Source organism: Tiliqua scincoides, chromosome 9 (genome assembly GCF_035046505.1).
Source record: "Tiliqua scincoides isolate rTilSci1 chromosome 9, rTilSci1.hap2, whole genome shotgun sequence".
Lineage (NCBI taxonomy): Eukaryota > Metazoa > Chordata > Lepidosauria > Squamata > Scincidae > Tiliqua > Tiliqua scincoides.
Window position 1 is genome coordinate 25,942,928 of NC_089829.1, and position 25,759 is coordinate 25,968,686.

Below are 25,759 nucleotides of genomic sequence, written 5' to 3' on the forward strand. Positions count from 1 at the left end.
CTTGATGGTCAGAGAGGGTTGGGGAGGCAGAAAAATCACAAAACAGTTACTAACTTCAAAAGGGACATGACTGAGCTGGCTTATGAACTCCATTCAAGGCAAACAGAAACACAATATGCCCCAAATTCTTATTTATTATGCAACAATTCCTGTTCACAAGACTAACTTTTTTTTTGGGGGGGGGGGGAGACAGTGTGGTGTAGTGATTTGAATGTTGGGCTTGAGGCAGAACCTGAGAACTGAAGAATCTTCCTAAAGAGGATACTCCATGCCTCAACTCAGTGGTTCTCAAACTTTTTAGCACTAGGACCCACTTTTCAAAATGACACTGTATTTGGACCCACCTAGCTTTATGAGCCTTTAAAAAGGTGACCTAGATAGAAATTTATTTATTTGCAATTCTTCCTAACTCTCCCACCCACTACCCACCTAACTCAACCACCCACTCGCCTGCCCGCCCGCCCATCCATGGCAGAGCCCTGATGAATAGCCTCAAGGCTTGAGGGGCTTGCTGATGTGACTCAGCCTTCACCTGCTCCACTATCTGTCATTGATGGACTTGGGGAAAAAAGACACTCAAACATTCATCTTCCTGTATTTACACAAGCTTGCAAAGGACAGGAGCTCAACTCCTTGCAAGCTGCAGGAGCTCAGCAATTTGCAGGGCAATTAGCAGCTATCTGATTTTTGAATAGCCCAGGGCTTGAGGCAATTAGTCATCTGATTTTTTCATTCCCCGTGTTTTCTTTGGAGGCCCTGCGGGACTCACCAGAAATTGGGTCACAACCCACCAAGTTGGACTCGCAGTTTGAGAAACACTGCCCTAAGTTCTGCTTTGTTCGGCATCACATCCAGCTCCTATAATATCATGTCAAGCACCTCTCGATGAAGTGTACATGGGGTGCATCAGGGCCAGCCCAGTCATGGGCCATTCAGGCTCCCCTCCTCTGTTCTTTCATGACCCACTTGGAAGGTCTTGATTAATTTCTCCTCCAGGAAAACAGACAATGGCAAAAACTACTGTTGAACATAAGAACATAAGAACAGCCCCACTGGATCAGGCCATAGGCCCATCTAGTCCAGCTTCCTGTATCTCACAACGCCCCACCAAATGCCCCAGGGAGCACACCAGATAACAAGAGACCTCATCCTGGTGCCCTCTCCTGCATCTGGCATTCTGACATAACCCATTTCTAAAATCAGGAGGTTGCGCATACACATCATGGCTTGTACCCCATAATGGATTTTTCCTCCAGAAACTTGTCCAATCCCCTTTTAAAGGCGTCTAGGCTAGACGCCAGCACCACATCCTGTGGCAAGGAGTTCCACAGACCAACCACACGCTGAGTAAAGAAATATTTTCTTTTGTCTGTCCTAACCCGCCCAACACTCAATTTTAGTGGATGTCCCCTGGTTCTGGTATTATGTGAGAGTGTAAAGAGCATCTCCCTATCCACTCTGTCCATTCCTTGCATAATTTTGTATGCCTCAATCATGTCCCCCCTCAAGCGCCTCTTTTCTAGGCTGAAGAGGCCCAAACGCCGTAGCCTTTCCTCATAAGGAAGGTGCCCCAGCCCCATAATCATCTTAGTTGCTCTCTTTTGCACCTTTTCCATTTCCACTATGTCTTTTTTGAGATGCGGCGACCAGAACTGGACACAAAACTCCAGGTGTGGCCTTACCATCGATTTGTACAACGGCATTATAATACTAGCCGTTTTGTTCTCAATACCCTTCCTAATGATCCCAAGCATAGAATTGGCCTTCTTCACTGCCGCAGCAGTATTTTCTTTACTTTTTTTAAAAAATTAAATCTGCATGAACAGGTGCAAATATGGTTCTGAAAACAAACCCCCTTTGTATGCATTCATGTTATTTGTGTCCTGAACAGTTTGGTTCAGAACAAATGGGAACCAGCCCAAATGGGCCATGTATTTCATTCATTTCCCATTCATTCGGAAACAAATGCACAACCTTCAGTTACTTTCTTATACTCTCTTTTCATGTGGAATTCACTGCTGAAAGGTGTGGCAATGGCCATACATTTACAGGGCTTTAAAGGAGGTTAGACAGATTCATGGAAGACAAGGCTATCCGTGGCTATGAGGCATGATTGCTACATGTAACCTCCAGGCAATATGACACTGGATACCAGTTGCTGTAGGGCAGTGTTTCTCAAACTGAGTTGAGACCCACTAGGTGCGTCGCAAGTCAATTTCAGGTGGGTCACATAGCACCTAGTGCAGTCGCCATTGAAAATACGTAAAGATGGGACACTGGAAAGAGGGGGCTGTTTGGTTATTTTGCTTTTGTCAGGTTTGTAAAAGGCTTCCCCCCCCCCCTTTCTGATTCACTTTGCCATTGGAAAATGAATGAGAAATAACCCAACTTATTGCTGCATTCTTAGGAAAGCAGCAGGCTCTGGTGTCAGAATGACTGCATTTACAGTTTGATGATGTCACTTCTGGTTATGACATCACCTCCAGGTTAATGACATCACTTCCAGTGGGTCCCGGACAGATTGTCATTCTAAAAAGTGGGTCCTGCTGCTAAAAATTTTGGGAACCACACACGCCAACATGGGGAGAGGAGGACAGGTGGCACATCATGTAAATAAATAAATATCATCTTCATGCTCTGCATGGCAGATGGAGGAGGGGAAGGAAGCTGGCTGGTGCAGCCCCCATGCCAATCTGCAGCACAAGCCTAGGCATGTCTACTCAGAAGTAAGTCTCATTGTGCTCAGTGGGGCTTGCTCCTGGGAAAGGGTGAATAGCCTTGCAGCCTGAGAGCCCAAGCCTCTGCATGTCTACTCAGAAGTAAATTCCATTGTGTTCAATGGAGCTTACTCCTGGGAAAGTGTCATAGCCTTGCAGCCTGAGTAGACAGGCAGAGGAAGGGCTCTGAGGCTGCAGTCCTCTCCACACTTTCCTGGGAGGAAGCCCCACTGCCTCTAATGGGACTGACTTCTGAGGAGACAGCCATAGGCTTGGGCTCTCAGGCTGCAGTCCTCTCCACACTTTTCTGGGAGGAACCCCCATTGACTCTAATGGGACTGACTTCTGAGTAGACAGGCACAGGATTGGGCCCTGAGGCTGCCATCCTATCCACAGTAAGCCCCATTCACTAAAGTGGACTTCTGAGTAGACATGCATGGGATTGGGCTCTTAGGCTGCAATCCTAGGCACTCTCCTGGGAGTAAGCTCCATTGACTTACTTCAGAGTATACATATCTAGGATTGGGCTCAATCCTGGCAGAGATATATATCTGCCCCTGTTTTCACATGCTAAGGGCAGGTGAAAAGGGATTCTACGTGTGTACAATGTGCTGTCCAGCCTCGCCAGAGATCCTCCTCATCCTCCCCCCACAAGCATGCCCTCCGCCAGCCAGCGTTTGCAGCTCCTCTCCAGCAATGCACAGCAGCTGCTCAGGGCAGCAGAGAACATACAATTGCATGCCAAGTGCCTTCCCAAAGACACAGAGTATTCTATTACCTGAATTAAACCATATTTAATCGCTTGTTGGCAAACGTAGCTGTTTCTATGTGTACCTAAGGACCCCTCTCGTGTAAGAATTCCTTTTTTGTTCTTACTCCCACAGTTGCTTACAGTAATTTTACTACATGGAACTCATGTAAGCCATTTTTCGGAATCCATTCACTGCGTCCTCTCCTCGAAGTAGTGCCACACTACATACTACACGCTACAAGTGTACCTGTACAGTATTTTTCCCCATGTGTAGAAAAAGTAGCTAGGGGGAAGGGGATGTGGACAGCATGTCTACTCAGAAGTAAGTTCATCTTTAGGGGGAAGCACATGAAAAATATTTTATTTCTCCAATAAAAAATGGTTTAAAAATAAATAAATAAATAAATAAATAAATAAATAAATAAATAAATAAATAAATAAAAGATCAACAAGTTGTGAGTTCCTGCACCTTTTTTTTTTAAACAAAAAAAGCACTAGTCACACGCATTGTTGGCTAGGTTTTCTTCCCCATTGCTTAGGTTGGAAATTTGCAGAACTGGAAGTTAGGACCTACTGCAGACACAGTCTTTTTGTTTGCACCACCCTGAGATCCAGAAGCTGTTCCTTTTAGATCTCAAAGCAAACTCCTAAGGATTCAAAACCTCTGCCAGTCCTACCTTCGGCATAGAATTCAATAAAATAAAGTCAATTAAAATCATTTTTGATCTTTTCAATTTGGGGGGCAATAGTTGGCCGCCCAAAACTTGCAGCTCCTCCTGGGGTGAGTGGGTCATACTGGCGCACAGGTTTGCCTCCCTCTGGAGTAGCAAAAAGGATATTCGCTTCTAACCTTTGCACCTTCTGTTTAAAAAAATCTCCCCCAATACACCGTCTGCTGTTATCGTTTCGCCACAGCTCGCTGTTAAAAGACATGTAAGGTCAAAGGCACCTGGCAGGGTCTGTGGAAACAAGGGAAACTTTCTTCCTTTCCCATACCAGAGCCTATACAGCGAGCACGAGTCATAAACACATATTATACACACCAAATATCAAGGAGGAAAAAGCCCTGTTTTATACATCCTGAAGCACTTCTAGCTCTGGGCTTTCTTTATTTGGAGAAGCACACCAAAGGAGTTTCAAGTCACCCACCAAAATAGAACCCCCCCCCCATATAAAACTGGCAACACTTCACTGAAACTTCCTCTGCCTCTGCTCACGCCCCCCCCCCCCAACTTCTGCTATCATACATTACAAATTCTGTCTGTCTTGGCTTATGCCAGAGGTTTACACAAACACAGGGTTGTTCCCCACCACCACAGGTGCAGAGGAAAGTTGGAAGTAAAAGCCACCTTGAAGACTACTTCACATGAAGTTGGTGCTTGTGGGTTTTGGCCTTTGGGAGGAATCTGGTACGATCGTATGCGTGGCCTCATAATTAATGGGAAGCTGTCCTGTATGAATGCCTTGTGCACTACCAGTGCTTAATCTGTAAGAACGACACCAGCACTTTTCAGTGTTTTTCTACTCACAGCACACTGACTTCTATGGCCTTCTCTATGGTCTTCACCTCTTGTGATGTCACTTCTGGTTTCTGGGAGACTCATCTAGGTTCTGTGGCTCTGTTTCTAGGGTAACTGTTTGTAGTAATGGTCTGTCTGCCAGTGCTGGAAAAGAAAAGGGGCAATTTGTTACTACAGACAATTGCCATAGAAACAGAGCTGTAGAACCTGGATGAGTTGTTCAGGGATTTTCGATGCTGTACTCCAAACTTCCACAGCACACCTGTGAACTGGCACACTGGTGGAAAATCATGGCCTAGACCAGGGGTGCCCAAACCCCGGCCCTGAGGCCACTTGCGGCCCTTGAGGCCTCTCAATGCGGCCCTTAGGGAAACCCCAGTCTCCAATGAGCCTCTGGCCCTCCGGAGATTTGTTGGAGCCCACACTGGCCCGACGCAACTGCTCTCAGAGTGAGGGCAACTGTTTGACGTCTTGCATGAGCTGTGGGATGAGGGCTACCTTTACTGCTTGCTGTTTTACATCTGTGATGCAGCAGTGGCAGTGAAGGAAAGGCCAGCCTTGCTTTGTACAAGGCCTTTTATAGGCCTTGATCTATTGCAAGACCTTCATTCATTCATTCATCTAAGTTCATCTTTAATATATTTATTTATGTAAATTTATTCAAATTTTAAATGTAAATTAATTCTTTTTTTCCCTGGCCCCCAACACAGTGTCAGAGAGATGATGTGGCCCTCCTGCCAAAAACTTTGGACACCCCTGGCCTAGACCAAAAGCTGTACCCCAGGCACTAGGAATTTATCCTTAATGGAGCTTGAGACATCATATATGGGGTTCCCTGGCAGTCTAAAATCCAGACAATGGCAGAGAAAATCCAAGTGGCTGAAGCATGGACAGGTTGCACCCACTGATCACTTAATGGCCCAGTATATTTAAAGGGGTCTGCGTATTTGACAAACTAGTGCACAAAATGGCAGAGCAGTACCATGTTAAAGCACTAGCCTGCATATCAGTGGAGCCATCCGTTTCATCTCCCTATGGGGTGTTTACTATCTTTCAAACTGAGCCACTTAACAGGGCTGTTGGGAGAATAAAATGTGGTGGTGGGGGGTGCAGAGAGCCATGTATGCTGCCTTCAGCTCCTTGGAGAGTAGATAAGGCAAAATACCTTTTCAAAAGCCAACAATTCCTTTTCACCACTTTGCCTAACAAAGATTTTGAAACTGGATTGCACTGACGGTAAAGTGTTAAAAACCTTTGGATGAGACAGTGCCAGAGACCCATCAGTATCTCATGTCTCCTTTGCGCCACAAGGAACAAAGTCTTGCTCACCCACTCACAGTGCAATCCCAATGAGGATTTGAGCTGGTACAGGCAGTTGTGTGCCTGCCAAAGACTGGGATGGGGCAAAAGCCCCAGGCGCCAGCTGCTGGGACACCGTGGAGGCCTCTCTGAGGCTCCTGACGGGGGCAGAAACTGGAAGCACAGTTTATAGCAGTTTATAGTTTATAGGGAACCTCACCGAGGCGTTGGGGGAGGTCGCGCGAGGCTCCATGAGCCTCTGGTGAGTAGGGGGAAGCAGATTTATGCCTGGGGGGTGGCGATAGCCCACAAGGGGGGCGCCATTGTGGAGCTTTGCCCCGGGTGTGGGGTGCGGAGGTCCGCGACTGCGTACAGGCCTCCCTGCGCCAGCTCCAAGTGCCATAAAGCACATTCGTGCCTACTCAGGAGTCAGCAGTGCCAACACAAAGACATGCATTGGCCTGCTGGTACCTGATCCGTTTACTGTACCAGCCAGCTCAGGTAAGTTTGTGCCAGGTGGTGCAGAGGATGGGAGTGTTTTCAAGGCAGAAAGAGAGCGTTTTGGGGCTACAGAACAGGAGGTGGATCAGGCCCACATCCTAAACCCCATCCCGGTTTGGGCAGCCCTACACTTGCTTCCCAGATGTATGCCAACTAAATAGATCCAAGAAGCTCCATAGGGGTAGCTGTGGCTTTACATGGGATAAAGGGCAAAATGTCCCCTTACCCCAATGTGACCCCCAGCCACCTTCTAAGCTGTATAGGATAAAGTGCAGGTCATATGGCCTGGCTGTACCAGTGCAGTTTAGGACTGAGCTGCCCATTATGGACACAAATACACACTCTCAGAGAATGAAATATCTTTGCAAATCCCAAACAGTTAAATACATCCTTTGATTTGATTGGAATTAAGGAAAAAAAAAAGAAGCATCAAAAGAAAATCCAATTCTGACAGCTAATCCAAGCGTTTATTTTGCAGAAAAGAGTTTTAATCCTTGTAGACAGGGGTAGAGTATAGGGCTGACTGTGCTATACACTAGGCTTGTGTGTGAGAGTTTGATTAATTCCTGACACTGTGTTCTAGGTGTCATTGTGAAATATTAAGCACAAGGCAAGCGAGGGTCAGGAGGTAGGTTCAAAAGCGCCTTGGTTTGGGCAGATTGCCAGAGTGATGGAGAAATAATTGGCACAAGCAAAAGCTGGTTTGGGGATAATCTTGATGGAGAATTCAGAACTCTTTAAAACGGAGAGGAGTAAATGGATAAGTTATAATTAAAGTCCAATCAAGGTTTCTAAATGCTTCTTTTCTCTGAGCTGAAAAGAAAGCAAACAGATGATCCACAAAGATAAGGGGTAACTGAATCTTTGCCCTGTGTCAGACGTGCTTGAACTTCTCCAGAAGAGTAACTCTCCATAAAAAGAAAGTTCATAAATTGCATTCATAAATTTATATTTATGAGTTCATAAATAAATATCATGTGCCTAGCAATTTCATACATCATAGATGTTAAAATAAGGGGACGTCACATGGTGTGGCGATGACAGCATTAAGCAATGGCTTGCTTGTGCGTGTGGAGCAGCCATTACTGGTATTGCACCATCCCATTATCAAGTTCAGCCTTTTTCAACCATGGCAGTTCTCACACTTGGTTGTATGTTGTTGAGTGGGGATGGGAACCACTGGATGCAGCAAAGAGATGCTGAGTGAGGTGTAGATGCAGGGAAAATCAACCCTCAATTAGTTTGGTTCATTACAATGGTTATTTCCATGTTAAGAACATAAGAACAGCCCCACTGGATCAGGCCATAGGCCCATCTAGTCCAACTTCCTGTATCTCACAGCTGCCCACCAAATGCCCCAAGGAGCACACCAGATAACAAGAGACCTGCATACTGGTGCCCTCCCTTGCATTGGCATTCTGACATAGCCCATTTCTAAAATCTACTACTACTGCTACTACTACTACCACCACCACCACCACCAACAACAACAACAACAACAACAACAACAACATTATACGTAGGCATTGACAAGATAACATTTGAACAACTACAACAAGCAGCACTACTAGGGACATCAAACATTATATGGCGATATCTCACCAGTTCTCAAACTCTTGGGTAGAGTTTGAACTAGTGAGCACCCAAAAATCCCAGTCTGGTGGGTTGTGGTGGGCTGTGACACCCAGTCTGGTGTGCTGTGACACCACTAGAACAACAATACTTGAGCATTCTTGGGCTTGATCGAATTACACCAGCTCAGCTCCAGAAAACAACACTGCTTAGAACAGCAAGAATTCTTTGATGATATATCTGTGATTTTCAGGATCTTGTTTAGATTTTGAATTGCCCAACATAGGCTGTGATGTAGTAGTAGCAGCAGCAGTAGTCGTAGTAGTAGCAGTCATAATTTGTTTGAGGAGAACTGGAGAATGACTCTGGCAACTTGCTGAGAAAAACTGATCTTTCCTAGAGGTAAAAATAAAAACACTGAAATACTGCAGAAAGCAGCAGAAAATGGGGACAGCTGGAGCATAAGGGATTGCTTCTCCTGCCCCCCCCCCCCAACAAAGTTGAGAGAGGGCTGCTATTTGAGAACATAGAAACTGGACTTCATCCAAGTCAAACCACAACATAATATTGCCTGAATATTGGGTAAGAGGCACTTTTTCAAGTGGGTGCTCCTTTTTTAGCAGGGGGAGAGTAACTGGCCCACCTCACCCCAGCAGTGTCTGTTCTAGTGGCTGTCTGCTGGTATTCATTTGCATCTTTTTAGATTGTGAGCCCCTTTGGGGACAGGGAGCCATTTAGTTATTTGATTTTTCTCTGTAAACCGCTTTGTGAACTTTTAGTTGAAAAGCGGTATATAAATACTGTTAATAATAATAATAATAATAATAATAATAATAATAGACTGACAGTGGCTGTTGAGAGTTAGACCTGGAGATGCCAGGGATTAAACCCAAGACCCTTTTCCATGCTGAACTACAGCCTCATTCCCACTTCCTATTAGTTCTAACTGAAATCATGCTTGCCAAGGCACAGAGAGGTAGATGACATAGGAGAAAGAGAACTCCTGTATTATGGCATCAAATCTTGGAACCAAACTGAAAACCTACAGCTGGAGAGACAAAGAGTGGGAGACAAGAGTGTGAGGAAGGGGGGCAGATGACAGATGAAGCTTCCCTTGGAATGAAAAATGGCTCTGTGGCAGCTGATGGAGAAGAGGTGGGATTCCCCGGCCCTTCTGATCCCTCAATCTGAGGTTTCAGGTGTCTCCTTCGGAGCACCAAAAGGTCACAGAAGGGACAGTCTCTTCTGCAGAACGTCCACCAGGCTGCCAAAGTGTCAACTGTTCAAAGACCGCTGACAGAGATAAGAGCATGGAAGAGGTGCAACTTAAGTGTCACCTTCTAGCTACTGGGAGCTTAGATACACTTCAAAGGCAGAGGAGCAGGGAAGCTGCCAAAGGGACTGATGGAGCCAAAGAACTGAAGCTTGAAGGAATAATGAGCACTTATTGTATTCCAGCCATGGGATGTGTGAAAACAGACCAGCAAGAATCACACACCATAAGGTAAGTGGCAATTAGCTAAGTTGGCACACTTGCAGGGATTCCCCCAAAACAACCACCTTTCCAGCATGTGCACTCTTTGCTCCATGCAAGGCTCAGGCAATGACCTGTCACTTCCACTGAGATGTCTGGTGCTGCAGGGCTTGAACTCCTGGAAGCCTGGTTGTTGAGGTCCCACTTGCTGAACTCCAGAGCAACATATCAGAAAAAAGAGGGTTAGGCTGCAATCCTAACCACACTTTCCTGAGAGTAAGCCCCATTGAACAAAATAGGACTTACTTCTGAGTAGACCTGATTAGGCTTGTGCCCTTAGTCATTTCACTTTTGGAAACTTATTTAATAATCCAGAATCCTTTTGCCTTCTGTGAAACTGTGTGCCACAGGATGTGGCAATGTCATCTGGCCTAGGTGCCTTTAAAAGGGGATTGAGCATTTATGGAGGAAGCCCATCACAGGTTACAAGCCATGATGGGTAGATGCAAACTCCTGGTTTTAGAAGTAGGCTATCTCTCAATGCTAGGTGCAAGGGAGTGGCACTTGGATGCAGGTATCTTGTTGTCTTGTGTGCTCCCTGAGACACTTGGTGGGCTACTGTGAGATACAAGAATCTGGATTAGATGGGTTTGTGGCCTGATCCAGCAGGGCTGTTCTGATGTTTTGGGAAATGAGGAAAAACACAGCCTGTGTTCTCTTCAATTGTCTCTGTAACCTGTTTGGGGAGCACCTTTCTCTGCTTAATTGCTGTCCCTAATTTGCTTGTTGGAGTCACCCATTAAACTTGGGGGCACTAGCTTTGCCTCAGACTGCAATCCTAACCGCACTTTCCTGAGAGTAAGCCCCATTGAACAAAATGGGACTTACTTCTGAGTAGACCTGGTTAGGATTGTGTCCTTAGTAACTATAGTGGCATATAAGTTTGGCACAAAATAATAATAATAATGTAGCCAGTGATCCTTAGGACTGAAAAGGGATGTTGAATCCCTTAAAACATGCAGAGTTTAATATTCAGGTTCCTTTTCTGTACACAGCAGAGATTGCTATCCTTCCTTCTCAAATTCCTCTTGTCCATTCAGTCTGGTGTAAGTCCTGAGATGGAGTTCTCCATGATTTACCCAAGATATTCTCAAAATACTGGCTTGGATCAAAGGAATGGATATGTCACAAACATCACAGTAATCCAACAGCACCAATCCTAGGGTTAGTTGATGAATGCTTTGCTTGAGAAGGGAGCATAGCTATAACTGAGTATATGAATGTCTACATTGAGGGTTGCCAACTTTTCAGCCAGTCCTTGTAGCAATGCCCCTTTTTTGCCTCCCCCCCCCCCATATTTTTTTCTGGTGCTGCCTTTGATTGAATGTCTGCATTGCATTGATGGAGGCTGCTGCTGAGCAGTGGTAAATCTGAATCTAAGGAGGGCCTACCTAATATCTCCAAACCAGGGACCCTTCCCCTCTGTTTTCATATTAATAGTCTCATGGGATTATCTAAAATTGCAAAGGAAAGCAGGGAAGGAGGAGGAAAGGGGGAGAGGGAGAGAGAAACCCTCCAAGCTTTTTATCTACATTTTTCAAAAGAATGCTAATCATGAAACTCAACCTTAAAAACTTTGTGCTGGAAATCTGCAATGCATTTCACCTTTCATATTTTCAACTGAACGATGAGCTCCTTCCCACTGCCAAGAGAACTTTTTCATCAGTTAACTGTTGGGTTCCAGGAATGCCTTGGCATGCCCCAGAGCTCTCGGTACTGATGCAGAATACTAATGAGACCATCACATGCTGACAAAATTGCAATTGCTTGGCAGATGTTAAGATGTAAACAAAGACAGGGGCGAAAGAAAAATCCTGTTGCACCAACAGATCTGGATGCATGAAACACCAGGGGAGAGCAACCAGTACTTTCAAACTGGTGAAAGGCAACCAGTTTAATACTCCTGTTTTAGAGGTGAAAAAGGCTGAGGTTGAGCAGTTCATGAAGCATAGACACATCAAATAATTCTTTTTTTCCTTGTAATTTTAGTTGTTATTGTTGAACTATTGGGGGTCAGGATATCTTGCTGATTTACGGCAACTTGCCCAGAGATTTGTCTCCTTCCCACACCAACGCTGGTGTGGGAAGGAGACAAATGACCTGTAGGAGATGAAGGGCACAATCCTAACCAGGTCTACTCAGAAGTAAGTCCTTTTGTGTTCAATGGGACTTGCGCCCAGGAAAGTGAGGTTAGGGTTGCAGCCAAAGTGACCTGTAGGGAGGCAAGCAGACTCCTTTGCCAAAGAGCCAAGCACGCACTTCGGGGGTGCAGCCTGTTGTTAAATCACCCTGCCAGGGATGTCCTCATCACTAAATTCTGGTATTTTGGAAGGGACAGGAGTAGTCTTGGAGTCAAGACACCCAGTGGCATAGCTAGGGGCAGCACTTCCTGGGGTGGTGACGTCATAATGTCATGTGATGCCATGGCATCACTTCTGGGCTTGGAGGAGCTCAGAGGCAGCTTTGTAAGCATTGTACTTGGAGGTTTTCCAAGGCTCAATGGAAGCTGAGAGTCTGCTGGGAAGCGGCTGCTTAGTGGAACATACGTTAAGTGGTGCCCTGGGCACACGTCCTACCTTCCATACGTTAGATAGGCCACTCAAGACATCTCATGTGGACCCTGGTTCACACTACACGATCAGGTGAACTAATCTCATTCTGTAAACTGAACGTATGCTCTGAAATAGGAAATGCAGATCTAAAGCATCTTTAATTAAGGAATGGCCTATTAAAGTTGTACGTTCACCACTGCTTAAAGGCGAACATACAATTTTTCACAAAGTGTGGGGAGTGAATCTGGCATAATTACAGGTCTGTTGAACAGATACCAGGTAGAGAGCGTCCAGATTGATTAGTGCCCTATAAATCTTTGCTTGTCTTCTCTAATTGCTGTAACAGGAAAGCCCTTAATTATGTAATTGAGATGCCAGGTTGACTGCTCACATGTGTGTGTGGACACACACTGGGGATGCAAGAGTATACCAATGCAATTTTTTTTAAAAAGAGAAAGAATGAAAGAAAATGAATTATTGGACTTTGTTTCTGAGCTGGGTTAAATATAGAAGCAGCCAGACAGAGTCTGTGCAAACTGTGTGGGAAAGTAACCTGGTGCTGAACCAGGCGCCTGTTTTGGGAGACTGCCTTTCTCGGTAGCTCTGAGCATGTCAGCCCTCCATAGGATCTCTTCAACAAATACCACGGCATTTTGTTGCCACTTACCCAGATCCTGGAAACAGCATTTTGCCCTCTCTAAGATGAAACGATTGCCAAGTTTTCTGTTTGCTCTCAATTCTCTTCCAATAACCAGGAGACAGGATGACAGTTCCTAAGTTGCAATGGGATATTGTCCATAGATGTCCTGGAGCACATTTTACAACCCTATATGAAGAACCCCTGCTGGATCAGAGCAAGGCCTTTCCAGTTAGGCATCCTGGTTTCCAACAGTGACCTGCCAGATGTCCCTTCTGGGAAAATGATAGCCTTTCCTTTTGGTTTATTCCTGCAGGCAGCCAGTGGCATAGCTAAGGGATCTGGCACCAGGCGGCAAAAAAATTTTAACACCCCCTGGGGTGTAAACACTCCCAGGTTCCAGATGCTCAGAACACCCCCCCCCCACCCGGAGCATCCTGGAGATGGTCTGAGGTATGGGGAAGGCTCCCCGGGCTTCAGAAGGCCTGCTGGAGGCCTTAGAAAGACACTTCCTTTTTTGCAAAAAGGCACACCACTGACATCCCCCAAGTTATGGTACTTGGGGCAATTGACCCCCCCCCAGTTGTCCCTTAGCTACACCACTGCCTGCAGCTGATAGACATATTGCCTCTGAACACAAAATCTTCATTCCTAACTATCATGCTGATTGCTACAGACACGCCATGATTTTTTTCTGAATCCTTTCTAAGGACATTAGAACCACCTTCTGAGTTCAGGTCAAGGATCTGCCTAGCAAAGCATCCTGTTTCCAATTGTGGCTAGAAATTCTGCAGCTGGGCATGCAGAACCTGTTTCTCTTGTATAAGCCTGAAGCCATCCCTTTGAAGTCCTGCTGTGGGTACCTCTGTTGGCTTTGGGTAAGTGGGCGACAAGCGGAAATAGGGCCTTCTCCTCTGTGGCCTCCCTCAACATCCTTCCCATTTGGCATACTCATTTTGCATTTGGCTACTGCTGCTGGTCTTCACTGTTTCATTAGTAATTATTGTTATTGGAATTATTATTATGGTTCACTGGAATTTCTCTGCTGAGAAATTAGGACTTGAATTGGGATGGGGGGCACAAACACCAGGCAACCTCCCCCCCCCAGCACACCATTTTCTACAACTGCCAGCAGTGAGTTGCTGCCCTTCCCTACTTTGAAGTCCCCTGAGATTTCATTTCCAAAGGACCCCTGGAAAATAAAAATGGATTAGAGAAATAGTTCCACTGCTAGTATATACCAACTCTCTCTCTCTCTCCCCCCATTTCCCCTTCCTCTGAAAATTGCCAATATCCCCTGTTCCAATTTTCACAGCCTGAAAGTGGGGCAGCAATTTTAGAGGGGGAGGGGAATTACTACTCACCCCTAATTATTGCACTATCAATGAGCAAGGCACTTTTCAAAGTGTAAGAGTGCAGAGGCCTCTGCTGCGAGGAGCTTACAAGCTGCAGTGTGACTCAGAGTAAGCACCAGTGGAAGGGAGAGGAAATGGGAACGGGGCAAGTTTATGCTTTTATTTCAGTTAAATATCTTTAGGCTTGCTCACAGAAACTGAAATACATTCAGTTACATGTTACATTTAGACTTGCTCACATGGAGGCTATAGGTTCTGCTAGTTTGCTTTGTACATTTTTTTAGATTGATGTTAGATTAGTTTCTTATGCTGTCCTTCCTAATTTTTATGTTTCGTGATGTAAGTCACTTTACAGAACTCAGGCTGGGGATGGGCATGCAAATATTCAGCATGAATCAAAAGCACATAGGGAAGGCCATCCCACAATGGCAGAACTTATGATGGTGCAACACACAGCTAAGTGGCCTCAGACTGCAGAAAGGGGGGGGGGAGGATAAGCACCAGGGACTGTAGCCAAAACAATGGGAAGTGAGGCAGGGAGGAGGAAAGGTAGCCAATCAAAACAGATCGCCATGCCTTGGGGGGGGCGGTGGGGAGCAGGAGATCTCTCCAGGCTGCAAGAGGCATGCTACCCAAATGGAGCAAGTCAGCCCTGAAAGCAAAACACTTCCAGCCAAGTGAGTGAAGGAAAGAAAAACAGCCCTACCTGTCATTCTGTTTATGGCAAGCAATTGGGGAATGGATGGACACCTCTGGGAGGTCAGAGGTCAGGGGAGACAGGTGAATGACAAGACCGTCATTCCAAGGTGTATATTTTGACCCAGCCTTCCCCAGAGCCTCTGACAGGGTCACAACTGTCAAAACTATTATGGTCATCTTATTATTCTACAAATTCTGAGCCCTTTCTTCAGGTACCCCCACCTTCAGTGGTGAGTGGAGAGAGAGCCTTCTTAGTAGTGGCACCGTTTATAGAATGCCCTGCCTCCCCAGGGAGGCCCACCTAGCATCTCTAAGCGTTAGTTACCAAGCAAATACTTTAAAAAATTTTTTTTTTTTTAGATGTTATAGGTCAGTACATATATTTCTTATTCTTGTGACTATTTGGTTGGCCTCCTTCAGTCTCGAAAGACTCTGGTATAAGCCTACAGCACCCGGTATTCCCAGGCGGTCTCCCATCCAAGTACTAACCAGGCCTGATCTTGCTTAGCTTCTGAGATCAGACGAGATCAGGCATCTGCAGGGTAACAGTTGTGACTATTAGTTTCTCTGATATTTTGTTTTCTTACATTTTTTGGTCTGCTAAAGTATTTTGTTGTAACTAAGACTGATCCTAAATGCCACCCACCAATTTTATCACCCCTTTAGTCAACAGCATAATAGCAGGAGAGATTGTTTTGGTAATTGGGGTTGGTTGGGGGAAAAATATGGGGGGCAGTGCCAGTGGTTCTTCTTTGGGTGAGTGGAGGCCACCATTTTTATTTCCCACGAGGCCCCTGCAGCATAAGAAGAGCCCTACTGGATCAGGCCCAAGGCCCATCTAGTCCAGCTTCCTGTATCTCACAGTAGTCCACCAAATGCTTCAGGGAGCACACAAGACAACAAGACACAACCTGCATCCTGGTGCCCTCCCCTGCATCTGGCAATCTGAGGTAGTCCTACCTCTATAAAATGCTTCATCACATAATGCTACTCCGAGGTGACTGATGACAGTAATGGCCCAACATAGTTGAACCGCCAAGCACCAAGCAACCACATGATCTGCTGCATTCTACAGTAGTTGAAGTTTCGCATTGAAAGTTCTTACAGCAGTATTTTCTGCCTAGTTCCAGTTTAATCTACTGTTTTATGAGATTGTTGCTTTGGCTTCTTATGGGTGAAGACCTGTAACCACTCATTGGTACTATTGACAACCACCTGCCAATAGCTCCATCCAGGGAACTACAGTGTATGGCAGTGTCAGGATTTGAACTCAGGTCTCCCTGGTCAAAGTCTTTGACTAGCATGACATACTGGTCCTCCCTCTATTAGAGATCCCCAACACCAAAGGAAAGCGGGGAGTGTGTGTTTCCTAACACACGTTGAATTGTTCCTTTCCTAGTGAATTACTTGCCCTGACATTGGAAAGGGAACGATTTTCCATTATACCGCTGACCCCTGTTGTGTGTTCTATTAACACCACATGTTAAAACTTTTATATTTTTAGCAAACCATGACCTTGTACATTCCCTGTCATTTCCCGCTGGCGCAAGTTCAGCACATGTGGTCGGCATGCACGCTAATGGTTTTCATTTGTGTACAGTATACGCTTGCATCTGAGGCTCTCCAAGAAGCAGGCGGGTCATGGCAATCATGTAATATGTTTTTTATTGGTTACAAACAATCACAACAAAGTGTGGGGATGTTTGCTGTAGAGCACATTTTTGGCAGGGTCCTCTCCTGCGTGTTCTACAGATAGAGATGAAAAAAATGACCTTGAACGCTCCGGTCACTTGTGTGTGTGTGTGTACATGCTCACAGTGTGCTAATCCAAACATGTGCCTCCAACACATGCTAATGTTAGACTCATTGCATGCCGGGGCTATTCTCCATAGACATGCTCCAGAGGTCCTTGTTTACTAGGGACAAGTTCCCGTTTGCTGATCCCTGTTCTGGTACAGTCCTTTCCTTATTTTGTTCCCATATTTGTTGCACAAGCTTCCACCAGTCAGGAATCAGCTTCTCCTCCAGAGTTAACCTCTTAGATTTTAGTCATGCCATGGGCCCTGGTGTGTGTGCTCCTTCCCCAAAATAGCATTAAGCAAGGGGTCTCGATCTGAATTGGGTCTGCAGCAGGAGGCTCCAAACCAGATCATCTCGCCCATGTACATGTAAATATTTAGTTTTTACGCATACACATACACAAGTATTTATAGGGCAGCTTTCTTTTCTAATAGAGGAGGGATTCAAGGCAGATCAGAAACATGCAATGAAACCAAATGAATAAGTCATCTTATGGAATGTGGCCAAATAGATATTCTTGGAAAGGGAGTTTCCCAAAGCTGGTGGCACAATGGAAAATTTCACTCCCCCATGTCACCCCTAGTGGAGACTCCATAATCAATGGCACATCTAGGATAGCCTTGTCAGATGACCTTAGGAAGACAAGAAGACTCGTATGGCAAGAGATAGTCCATCAAGTGGTGGACACAGGGAGGCGAGTCTGGATCAGGACCACATTACAGGGGTAGGCTGAAAGCTCTGCCACTCCCTGCCACTGTTCTAGCCCAGATTACCACCTCTCCAGCTTCCAAACCCATGTATTCTAAGTAAGGATCAAGGATATCAAGGCTAAGGAGTGATGGAAGTTTGGGCCTGAATGGGCTTGTGAACGCCTCTTCTCCCTAGCATGCATAGAGGAATGTGTATATGAATGCATGCACATGAACCCCGAAGAACTGTGCAGTAGACAACCGACCATATCACATTTTGCAGCTTGCTGAGCTGATATATTTTAGACCAAGTCTGTTTTTCTAGCACACCTTTAACCACAAGGACAAACACTTCCCTAGCTTTTAAAATAGTGCAGGATGGACGATTGAAGTGTAAACATATACACCAGATGGAGCAGCACTTCCAACAATGTGGAATGAGGTGGAACGTGTGTGTGTGTGTGTGTGTGTGTGTGTGTGTGAGAGAGAGAGAGAGAGAGAGAGAGAGAGAGAGAGAGAGAGAGAGAGAGAGAGCCCTCAGGCAACAATCCTTGTTATGAAAACAAGGAAGTTATAACCATATTCCTTTATTCTTCTGTGAAATACAGGAACACTCATAAATACAGTTTTAACATTCTTACTTCCCTGGTGAGGTAGGGAGATCCTGATGCAACTTTCCAGAATCAGTTTCCTTGTGACAGTGGTTCCCAACCTTTAGGAGCCTATGGACCACTGAGGCAAAAATTGGAGTAGTCGTGGACCACATGCAATGCGAGCTGTGGGCAGTCTCCGCCCTCTCTGGTGGTCCGTGGGGAAGCATCACCCAAGTGAGCAGCCCCTCACAGACCACCAGAGAGTGTGGAGAATGGACCACCCATAGCTGCAGACTTCAGTGTCTCCACCCTCTCTACTGGTCCATGGGGAAGCATCTCCCAAGTTAGCATGCCCCCACAAACTGCCAGATTGGGTGGAGAATGGAATGCCTGCAGCCGGAACTTCAGTTGACTTCACCTCCTGTTGTGGACAGTCCATTCTCCACTCTCTCTGATGGTCCGTGAGGGAGTGCTTGCTCAGCAAGACACTGGAAAAGTTTATTTCTTTTTTCCTGAGGCCTCGAGGACCACTTCTCAGGGTCTTGTTGACCACCTCTGGTCAGACCAGAGGTTGGGAACCAGTGCCTTATGAGGAGGCTCTATTGCAGCGATTTGGAAATGGTGTAATCCTGGCTTCTTTACAAACTATAGGAAGGAATGGCAAAGGCAGGCAGGCGGTGCAAGGCTTCAAGCAGTGAGTATCAGCCTCCACACAAAACTGCAGGCCTCTGCAACCCTCCCTCCTGCTGCTTCTTGCCAGCCAACCAGTTCCAAAAACTCATTCTGAATTCAAAGCAGTCTCTTTATTTCCTATCTTGGCACACGCTTCTTTCCTCTGCTTGGACCCAAGACCAAACGGGCCTTTTTTCAGCTCCATCCCCTGATCTGACCCGGAACTTTTCTGCATTCCCCAACAGTTCAGAAATGAAAACAGGGACACTTGTATACTTCTCACATCGCTACGCTCGTCGTAAGGATCACTGCCTGAGACATCCTGCTTCATTACACGTTGCAAAAGGCTCTTTTCTGCTTGTTGGACACTGTATGCATTTACCCCGCAGTAGCCTCTCCTGTACTGGCCTGAGAAACAGGGTGTGTTAGTAAACCGACCACAACGTTTTTCTGAAAAAAAAGAAAGCCCTTAAGACTGTTTAATAGAACGGATGCTTGCGACTGGATCCTTTGCAAGTTTGCTCAGAAGTGTGTACTGGGCTGCAGCCCTTGGTTGAGCAGGAGGTGTCATCTCACCTCTTCCTCATCCCAGGCTAAGTAATCACAGGTACACTCAAGGTTTGGGGTTAAGTCTCAACTGAAGTCAATGGACTACCTTCTTTCCCAAAAGCAAAATAATATTGTATTACCCTGGATAGATACCAGACTGTCTCTGGTAAATAGGGACAGTTCGTGCAAACTGAGTTTCGAATCAATTAAAAAAAAAAAATTGTACCAGAACTTGGAAGGGTTGACTCAATTCTTGGTATTAATTTTAAACTCAAGAAAGATACATACAGTGGGTCTTCTTTATCCACAGGCTTGGATTTCATCAGCAGGTCTGCAGCTGGAGGGCCTCACAGGTCCTCCCAGTCATAACAGGAAGCAACTTCTGGTCATGTCCAGGACATCCTATGAGGCTCTCCAGGTAGATTTTCGTGGAAATTTGTATCCGTGGTGGGTCCTGAATAGATCCTCTGCAGATACCAAAGGCCCACCATATTGCCCTGCCAGTCAGGGCAGATACTTGTGAGCTAGATGGCCCAAGGGTCTGACTTTGCCTATGCATCACAAGTAGCAAACATATTGGATAGAGATGTGGTGCTTTTCTTAGTTCATAGCTCTACTGTCCCAGGCTGCAGTCCTAGCCACACTTACGTGGGAGTAAGCCACACTGACTACAATGGGACTTACTTCTGAGTATGCATGCATAGGATTGGACTGCCAGTCTCCTGCCCCTCCAGTGTTCTGAGTGTTTTGCTTTAAGAAGCTGGTCTCCTTTTCCTCCCTTTAGCTTGCAGTGCTGCTTCAGAGGAAACTCGACTTTCTGCCAACAGTTTTGCACTTTAGCATGACGCGATGAAGCGACATGACAACATGTCTGCCTGGAGGACCTTGCAGTGCCTGACTCAGATTCAAGTCATTACCGGCTCTATAATCTTGTAGGAAACTTCACTGCTTATTCTCGGTGCTGGTCTTTGGCTATAAAGCCAGGATCTGAAAATGTCTAGCAGAAACACACACACACACACACACACACACACACAATTCACTGTAGTGAAGTGATGTCTTCACAGAAAAATCATGTCTTTGCTAGTAAATTTGTCCCTTTATAGACTCCCTTGGGGGAGCCAGGAAGAGTAGGAGAAGACTTAAAGAATTATTGCACACAGCATTTAGCTCTTGAGCAAGAACATGTCTTGCTCTGCTTTCTTTATTTCCAGTATTTATTTTCCACCAGACTGCCAAAAGTATTCTAGGTGGCTCATACATTTAAAATATATTTTTTTAAAAGTAAACTTTGGATGGATAAAAAGAATAAAGTAGTCAACAACCACAGAAACGCAGTCACAATTAAGGGTATAGTCTTAAATTCATGATGAATGGAAGGCCTGAATAAATGGCTACAATCCATAAATGCAAATGGGTATTTCCCTCTGTGTTGTATTGTTAGTACGGAGGTGTCCTGCTGAACCAGCCCTACTGGACCGGCCAAAGGCCCATCTAGTCCAGTTTTCTGCTTTCCGCAATGACCAACAAGCATCTCTCAGAAACCTGTAAGCAAGGTGGGAAGGAAACAACACTCCCCAGGGCAACCGGTATTCTGAATTAGTCTGTGTCTGAATCAAAGGTCCCGTTCAAGAACCACTGACTGACCATCACCATGTTATAAGCCTTGCATTCTTTCATTCGTTTCTTAAAATGCTGCTATTGTGTATAGTTTTGCTTTTAATGTACGTTGTATTTATTATATAAATAATATGTGACCACATAAGTGTAATAAATGCATATGTGACCACAGCACCAGTTCGGTGCATGAAAATATAGGTAGGAGAATAAACAGCCCAGGCACAGGTTCTCTGAGGTCTTTGTCTAATTTCTAGCCCATCTATGTTTAGGTGGTGGTGGGCAACCTTCAGTCTCGAAAGACTATGGTATAAGCCTACAGCACCCAGTATTCCCAGGCGGTCTCCCATCCAAGTACTAACCAGGCCTGACCCTGCTTAGCTTCCAAGATCAGAAAGGATCAGGCATGTGCAGGATAACAGTTGCTGCAGGACTTCTCAGGCTTCTGAGCACATCACAGAAGCCTCTGCTTCAGACCTGAAACTCTCCCAGTTCTCTCACATGGTCTTCTCCCCCTGAAGACGTTCATGCTGTCCACTTAAAGAGGCAGTACACAACAGCACTTTGTCACCTATTCCTGCTAGCAGGAATAGCTAAATGCAGCCTTTGATGACGGCAAATGACTCCAGAGTGACACAACACTCACATTTGATGTGTAACACAATTCAAAGCAAGGCAGGCTTTGCCTGTCTTTTCCACCATGAGGTTCCTTGCTTGGCTATTTATATACATATATTGTTTTCCTTGCTTTACATATAACTTAAAACCATATGGCAGTAGCTCAGTGCAGAGGGCCAATTAGCCCTCAGTGGCCCTCTCCTTCTCTCTCTCACACACTCTTGGGTTCCTTTCTCCACACATGAATAAGCCCAGCTACTATAAGACATTCCAAACCAGGGTTGGAAAAAGAGACATTTTTCTGCCAAGCGAGCTGCTCAATGCAAGCCCTGTTTGTTTTTTCCAGAGTGGCAATGTTCAAGGCTTGAAATAGTTGTTAAAATTAGTGTTAAAAAAAGAACATAAACCACAGAAAGGCTCTTTCACCTGATCCTCCCCCAAAATAAAGCCAGTTGTTTTCCAGAAACCCATGATCCTCCCATGAACTTCAATTAAGACACCATAAATAAAAAATGCAACACATACATTGGAGGCTGTCAGTCCTGCATAATGTCACACTAGAGTCTTATCATCCTGACATAGGCAGAAGCTTTAGCGTTCCAGACACCTGCCTATGGAAGAGTCTAAAGAAACTCAGGAGAAAGGATGAAGTCTGTGCTGGTCTTAAGTGGCTTGGTAGCAGGGATGTACTGTCAGGGGATGCAGATCCCCACTGGACCCAACAAGCTAAAAAATAAAAGTACCTTACCTTTCCAGCCTCTCCTTTCTTTTCCAGCAGCCAGTGAGTTAAATAATGCATGCACAAGAGGGAGCTAATAGCTGATTTGCTGCAATCGTGGCTAGCTTCCAATGAAAAAAAGACAGGGTGCCTGCATCAGCAATTGCTGGGGAGGCAGCAGGCAGAACTGCCTAAGCAGGTTAGGCTGCAATCATGACTGACTTCCAATCAGAAAAAGGCAGGGTGCCTGCATCAGCAAGCTCTGGGGAGGCAGCAGGCTGAGTTGCCTCAGGTTTGTGATTAAGAAAGCCATGAAAACAACAGGGAGCCTGTGTGAAGGGGATATGGCTCTTCAAAGCAGCAGGGGTAATGAGATGCCTCAGGTGGCATGTCACTGAGCTCTCCCTAGATGGGGGGGGGGAGAAGAGATGAGTCAAAAAAATTATTTTCAGGATGAGAGCGAGTGAATGAGCTTCAATGAAGGTAAGATCCATTGAGAGAGCTTGAGGAAGGGAGGGAAGTGTGTGTGTGTGTGTGTGTGTGTGCATTTATGTGCCTGTGCCTCCCCAGGCCTGGATCTTGCCACATGTCACTACCTGGCAGCTGCCCCTCTTGGTAATCACTGGGGGATGTCACCACCTCATCACAGTGGCCAATGGGGCACTGGAGCAGGTGGCCTGCTTACAGCTTGATGCTTCAGGTCTGGGACCAAGGCTTTATATGCATTGGTGAACCAGGTTGTGTGTATGTGCGAGCAGCCCATGCAACCCAGGCTGGAACCCTTGCCTTGAAACTCCTGGCTGGGTTAGCAGGGGAGGCAGAGCAGAGCAAACCAGTGGTGGTGCAGGAATTAAGGCACTGAGGGTTGACTTCGGTTCAAGATGCCCTCCAGCTCCATGGAGAGTAACAAAAAAATCCATGCAGACGGAGTGTCTGATTGTTTGGATTAAATCACCACCTTTCTGGGGGCCTTTTAAAAGGGTTGTTTCCCCATCTTACAGGCCTCATTGACTATATTTGCGAGTTAAAGGGAAAAATGCATTCGAGGCAAGAAACCCAAAAAACAAATACACCCACACACAAACTCCTCGTGAAAGCGACCTTAAGAACAGGCTTGGAGAAAGAGAAATGCACAGGGGACTCAGAGTGTGATAAGGGCCTTCCTGTCTGGAGGAACTGCTGGCTCGCTTTGTGTGGTACAGTATAGCTTCCTGCCTCCCTGGGCTGGCTCTCCCGCCTTCAGCAATACAGCATGTCTAACTGAACCAGGAAGGGAACCAGAGTCCTTGGAGACAAAAGCCCAATTTTGCAGCTGTCAAAGATAATGTACACACATTCGATGCACTCACGATGGCCGAAGAGGAGGCCACGTTTGCAACAAAGCAAATCGACGTTACAGATGGTTGGGCAGAAAGGGGAATGGGAATTTCAAAGCCTCCTCCCCACCCCATGCCAAGTGCCCCAGACTTTTGGGTCCCTGTACGGGGGGGGGGGGGGGGAGAGAAAAGGAAAAAAAAAGTTTGGCAAAGATGTTATCAGATAAAACCACATGGAGGAATACTAATCACAAGTACTTCCTGAGGAGGTTAAGCCAGCTGTGAAATACTTGCTGAAGAACCTTGCTGCTATGTGGAGGGATAACAAAAACGCTCATGATTGCCACGGAAAATTCACCATGCTCTCTGGTGGAGGTGGGAAATAATAACCTGGCATATCTTAAGGCAGTACATTGGTTGTAAGTCTGAAGGAGGACCTGGCCTGAAGGATACATGGCCTGAAGGACACATGGTTTAGCCCCCTCATACATTCCAATTGTTTGTTTTGTTGGGGCTCAATCCCTTCTTTCTGGTTCCTCTCCTTGGTAAATCACTATTTGGTGATTTAGATTGTCACAAAATTACCAGTTGGATGATAACCTGTTAAGAGGCATAACCAGCTCAAGGGAGAATTTTCCAGCTTCAAGCAGGGGGTGGACTAGTCAGCATTGAACAGATCCAACGCTAGGATCCTATTTACATGTTGTGAGTGTGACTTGATAACATTCTTCAGGGTTCAGCTCCTTTTCCAAGAGTGTCTAGTAGTTATAGTAGTTTCCTTCTTCCCAGGGGCTCAGGATAGTGTGCATGGCTTCTTCCCACCCTCTCAAACCTATGAGGGAGGTTAGACTGAGAGATAGCACCTGGCCCAAGCACAGAACCCTATGCAGTCAAGTTCCCAGTGTGCAGTCTTCTGCTCACTGCTAGACCACATGCTCCACATTCAGAAAGCCCCCAATTTCACTCTCGGAAGGCATGTCCAGTTACATGAGTCAGTCCTGGGGGCTCCTTTTACCTTAGTTCTTCATGGGAAGAGAAAAGATTAAGGGCCCAATCCTATCCAACTTTCCAGGATCGGTGCAGCCACAATGCAGCCTTGTGTCAATGTTTCCATACCTTGAGGAGACCTCTGTGACTGCCCCACCACCACAGGATGCAGCGCACAGCCCATTGGCGCAGCTGCACCGGCACTTGAAAATTGAATAGGACTGGGCCCTAAGCCACTTTGTTAGAAAGGAAACACTCTTCAGTAGCATTGCCATTCTCTTGTCACTGAATAATTTTTTTTCACTTTTAACTTATTAAATTAAGGGTGAATTCACCCGCAGGTCCTCTTCTAAGTACTGAGAAGTGGAGTCTATTCCTGAGTGCCCTTCAAATTTGAACCGAAACAGACAACACAAAAGTGTTTGCATCATTCACAGATGACAGATGTTTGCCTGTTGCAGTTGGGTATCTGCATTCAAGGACCAAAAGGATTGTAAGAAGCTATTTGTATTCATAATGTGAGAAAGGCCTGGCAGAAGTGACAATTCCACAGTCATTTTGCAGAGTAAGCATTTCCTGGGGATGTGCCCCCATGTGGTCAGCGCTGGTATTGCCCACCTTTTTCAGAAAATAAGTTTCCACTGATTTTCCTACCCAGAAGTCAGTTTTGTGAAACAAATTAAGTGAAACTCTCTCTCTCTCTCTCTCTCTCTCTCTCTCTCTCTCTCTCTCTCTCTCTTACGTGCTGTGAACAAAACTGTGCTCCTTACTTTGTCAGACCTTTTTGACATTGAAATGCTTGGGCGATTCTCTTCCCACTTTTCTCTATGTGTATCATTTCTTATTATTACAAGATACAGTTGTGTGCCTGCCATCGGCTGACCTGGGGCAAATGCCCCGAGTACCAGCCTCTCTCAGGCTTCTGGTTTGCCAGAAGCACAGTTTTATAGCACCGGGGAACCTCGCAGAGGTTTCCCCAGCATGGGAGGAGGTCGTGCGAGGCTCAGTGAGCCTCTAGTAAGTGTGTGTGTGTGTGTGTGTGGGGGGGGTGGATTTCTGCCCG

The 25,759-nt window shown here is 45.9% G+C and overlaps 2 pseudogenes; both read right to left on the reverse strand.

Annotated features, from left to right (window-relative positions):
- Positions 1-15,577: 15,577 nt before the first annotated feature.
- On the reverse strand, positions 15,578-15,700 carry LOC136660917 (5S ribosomal RNA; annotated as a pseudogene).
- A 5,670-nt stretch (positions 15,701-21,370) lies between these two features.
- On the reverse strand, positions 21,371-21,490 carry LOC136660897 (5S ribosomal RNA; annotated as a pseudogene).
- Positions 21,491-25,759: the final 4,269 nt, after the last annotated feature.